Below are 5,207 nucleotides of genomic sequence, written 5' to 3'. Positions count from 1 at the left end.
TATATAACTGAAACATATTTAAAACCTGGACTCTTCATCAAAAGAGATCCAAATTATTTTATTCACTGAAATGATCGTTCTGGCAGCGCCTGTGGTGGGGTCGCCATTGTCATTAACAGACGTATCGAACACAAATTATATTCTTCATTTGAAACCAACGTTTTCAAAACCTTGGGAGTTTCTGTTGAAACAAATTTTGGACAATTCTTTTTTATTGCTGCCTACTTGCCTTTCCAGTGCAATGGGCAGCAAAGGAATTTGTTGAGAGCTATTCTTCAAATTCTAACTCGCAACAAATCCGAATTTTTCATAATTGGTGTCTTCAATGCCAAACACCGTTCATGGAATAATACTCAAAGCAATTCCAATAGTAACATTTTATTTGAAGATTGTTATACTATTCAATATCCCAATGGACTTGTTTTTCTTCCAGTCGAAATCCTTCTACAATTGATTTAGTTTTAACGGATTCAAGTCACACAATATTGAACAAACGGTTTTGTAACGAATTAGAGCACGTTTTGTATGAATGACCCCCAAAAATCATATTTTGAGCATAATTGGTGTGTTGATGTGAAAATTGACTTTTTTTTTTTAAGATTCCTTAATAACTTTGGCAGGTTTCAAGATAGATCAAAGTAGTCTTAGCTTAGCTTAGCTTAGCTTTGACTGACTACACATATCTATGGTTGCTACTCCGTGATTGACCAGAATCAGTGAAATTGCACAAAGAATCAACTGAATGATTGACTGGGATTGTTCAAGCATTCTCAGTGTGCAAGTTTCAGTGACTCTAAAATTCAAATGATCAATAACGGCGCCGGCCACGTCCTTGTAGTCAGTTAGGAAGAAGGAAGGAATATTAGTAGGTGGTTTTGCTATTTGAAGACCGTGTTTACCTCTGCGTCTCCACAAAACCACAGGAAGGATTATCAGCTAGTTGGCAGGCATCGTTGGATATCGATTCACTCTGATAAGCGATACGACCGTGTCATTCTTTATACACAGTGATTTTACCTAGCTATGAATCGGGCGCGAAAAGTAGTACAAACTAACTACCGGCCTACCGGGCGCGCAATGCAGAACACAATATTTCGACCGATCGCGCGATCGTCGTTCTGCTGTCCGAAACAAGAGAAATCATGCACTGAACTGATTTTTATCACCGGCCGCGCTATGCAGAACACAATATTTCATCCGATCGTGCCATCGTTCTGCTGTCCGAATCAAGAGAAATCTCGCACTGAACTGATTTTTATTACCGGCCGCGCAAAGCAGAACACAATATTTCATCCGATCGCGCCACCGTTCTGCTGTCCGAATCAAGAGAAATCTCGCACTGAACTGATTTTTATTACCGGCCGCGCAAAGCAGAACACAATATTTCGTCCGATCGCGCCATCGTTCTGCTGTCCGAAACAAGAGAAATCTCGCACTGAACTGATTTTTATTACCGGCCGCGCAATGCAGAACAAATATTTCGGCCGATCGCGTCATCGTTCTGCAGTCCGAAACAAGAGAAATCACGCACTGAACTGATTTTTATTATTAATTGCATATTATTCGGCAACTCGGCCGTACGAAAACCATTTTTTTGTTAAATATCTTGGCTGTGCATATGCACAGCATATGTTTCGAAATGGACAAATTGATATGAAATTTGCGAAAAAGAATCCACGTGTCTTGGAGGGACTCGAACCCTCAACCTCCTACTCTCTAGATAGGCGTGATAACCCCTACACAACAAGACCACTTAAAGGTCACGTTTGCGGAAAAGCCATCAGAATCCGAGTACCAACCTCCACCGCGGTTAGCTCTCTTTTTTGCAAATTGAATATCTTTCGGATGCTTGATTTGCCCAATCTCCACATTTGCTTTACTGTTGTATATCCACAGCCAAGCGAGTGCACATTGTTTATTAAACGAGAGGATCGCACTCCAAGGCAATCAAACTCATCAAATGCTTTAGCCAAGCAAGCCTTTGGCACAGCAGAGTGCGATTGAATTCGCATTCTATACCGTCCCGTTACTGGGGGCATGGAGTGCGATCCTCTCGTTTAATAAACAATGTGCACTCGCTTGGATATACAACAGTAAAGCACATGTGGAGATTGGACAAATCAAGCATCCGAAAGATATTCAATTTGCAAAAGAGAGCTAACCGCGGTGGAGGTTGGTACTCGGATTCTGATGGCTTTTCCGCAAACGTGACCTTTATGGTCTTGTTGTGTAGGGGTTATCACGCCTATCTAGAGAGTAGGAGGTTGAGGGTTCGAGTCCCTCCAAGACACGTGGATTCTTTTTCGCAAATTTCATATCAATTTGTCCATTTCGAAACATATGCTGTGCATATGCACAGCCAAGATATTTAACAAAAAAATGATTTTTATTACCGGCCGCGCAATGCAGAACAAATATTTCGGCCGATCGCGCCATCGTTCTGCTGTCCGAATCAAGAGAAATCTCGCACTGAACTGATTTTTATTACCGGCCGCGCAAAGCAGAACACAATATTTCATCCGATCGCGCCATCGTTCTGCTGTCCGAAACAAGAGAAATCTCGCACTGAACTGATTTTTATTACCGGCCGCGCAAAGCAGAACACAATATTTCGGCCGATCGCGCCATCGTTCTGCTGTCCGAATCAAGAGAAATCTCGCACTGAACTGATTTTTATTACCGGCCGCGCAAAGCAGAACACAATATTTCATCCGATCGCGCCATCGTTCTGCTGTCCGAAACAAGAGAAATCTCGCACTGAACTGATTTTTATTACCGGCCGCGCAAAGCAGAACACAATATTTCGGCCGATCGCGCCATCGTTCTGCTGTCCGAATCAAGAGAAATCTAGCACTGAACTGATTTTTATTACCGGCCGCGTAAAGCAGAACACAATATTTCGGCCGATCGCGCCACCGTTCTGCTGTCCGAATCAAGAGAAATCTCGCACTGAACTGATTTTTATTACCGGCCGCGCAAAGCAGAACACAATATTTCGGCCGATCGCGCCATCGTTCTGCTGTCCGAATCAAGAGAAATCTCGCACTGAACTGATTTTTATTACCGGCCGCGCAAAGCAGAACACAATATTTCATCCGATCGCGCCATCGTTCTGCTGTCCGAAACAAGAGAAATCTCGCACTGAACTGATTTTTATTACCGGCCGCGCAAAGCAGAACACAATATTTCGGCCGATCGCGCCATCGTTCTGCTGTCCGAATCAAGAGAAATCTCGCACTGAACTGATTTTTATTACCGGCCGCGCAAAGCAGAACACAATATTTCATCCGATCGCGCCATCGTTCTGCTGTCCGAAACAAGAGAAATCTCGCACTGAACTGAGCTTTATTACCGGCCGCGTAAAGTAGAACATAATATTTCGGCCGATCGCGCCATCGTTCTGCTGTCCGAATCAAGAGAAATCTCGCACTGAACTGATTTTTATTACCGGCCGCGCAAAGCAGAACACAATATTTCATCCGATCGCGCCATCGTTCTGCTGTCCGAAACAAGAGAAATCTCGCACTGAACTGATTTTTATTACCGGCCGCGCAAAGCAGAACACAATATTTCATCCGATCGCGCCATCGTTCTGCTGTCCGAAACAAGAGAAATCTCGCACTGAACTGATTTTTATTACCGGCCGCGCAAAGCAGAACACAATATTTCGGCCGATCGCGCCATCGTTCTGCTGTCCGAATCAAGAGAAATCTAGCACTGAACTGATTTTTATTACCGGCCGCGCAAAGCAGAACACAATATTTCATCCGATCGCGCCATCGTTCTGCTGTCCGAAACAAGAGAAATCTCGCACTGAACTGATTTTTATTACCGGCCGCGCAAAGCCGAACACAATATTTCGGCCGATCGCGCCACCGTTCTGCTGTCCGAATCAAGAGAAATCTCGCACTGAACTGATTTTTATTACCGGCCGCGCAAAGCAGAACACAATATTTCGGCCGATCGCGCCACTGTTCTGCTGTCCGAATCAAGAGAAATCTCGCACTGAACTGATTTTTATTACCGGCCGCGCAAAGCAGAACACAATATTTCGGCCGATCGCGCCATCGTTCTGCTGTCCGAATCAAGAGAAATCTCGCACTGAACTGATTTTTATTACCGGCCGCGCAAAGCAGAACACAATATTTCATCCGATCGCGCCATCGTTCTGCTGTCCGAAACAAGAGAAATCTCGCACTGAACTGATTTTTATTACCGGCCGCGCAAAGCAGAACACAATATTTCGGCCGATCGCGCCATCGTTCTGCTGTCCGAATCAAGAGAAATCTCGCACTGAACTGATTTTTATTACCGGCCGCGCAAAGCAGAACACAATATTTCATCCGATCGCGCCATCGTTCTGCTGTCCGAAACAAGAGAAATCTCGCACTGAACTGATTTTTATTACCGGCCGCGCAAAGCAGAACACAATATTTCGGCCGATCGCGCCATCGTTCTGCTGTCCGAATCAAGAGAAATCTCGCACTGAACTGATTTTTATTACCGGCCGCGCAAAGCAGAACACAATATTTCATCCGATCGCGCCATCGTTCTGCTGTCCGAAACAAGAGAAATCTCGCACTGAACTGATTTTTATTACCGGCCGCGCAAAGCAGAACACAATATTTCGGCCGATCGCGCCATCGTTCTGCTGTCCGAATCAAGAGAAATCTAGCACTGAACTGATTTTTATTACCGGCCGCGCAAAGCAGAACACAATATTTCGGCCGATCGCGCCACTGTTCTGCTGTCCGAATCAAGAGAAATCTCGCACTGAACTCTCAAGATAGATCAAAGTAGTCTTCTAGACAATCATGTTTTTTGTCATTATGCACAACTTTCTAGAATAAATCATAGTGCTAAAATCATTTTCAAAAAAATTATGCTCAAAATATGATTTTTGGGTATCATTCATACAAAACGTGCTCTAATTCGTTACAAAACCGTTTGTCCAATATTGTGTCTTCAGGAAAGATGTTCCAATTCACATTATTTATAACATTGCAGAGGACAACCATTGCTTTTGTACATCTACGTAGTTTTTTTTCCTATCGCCCTTTAAGGTGGATAGATCATTGATATTTTCTTATCAAAAGAAAGCCCAAGGAATATCCTTCAACTCTTCTGAAGACATCATGACTCTAAAATGTAGTTTTCAGGTCGAAAACTAAAAAACGCACGTTTTAGGGGCTTCTGAACCAGTGTGC

This window comes from Armigeres subalbatus, chromosome 2, assembly GCF_024139115.2.
Source record: "Armigeres subalbatus isolate Guangzhou_Male chromosome 2, GZ_Asu_2, whole genome shotgun sequence".
Classification (NCBI taxonomy): Eukaryota; Metazoa; Arthropoda; class Insecta; order Diptera; family Culicidae; genus Armigeres; species Armigeres subalbatus.
Note: the sequence above shows the minus strand (reverse complement) of the source record.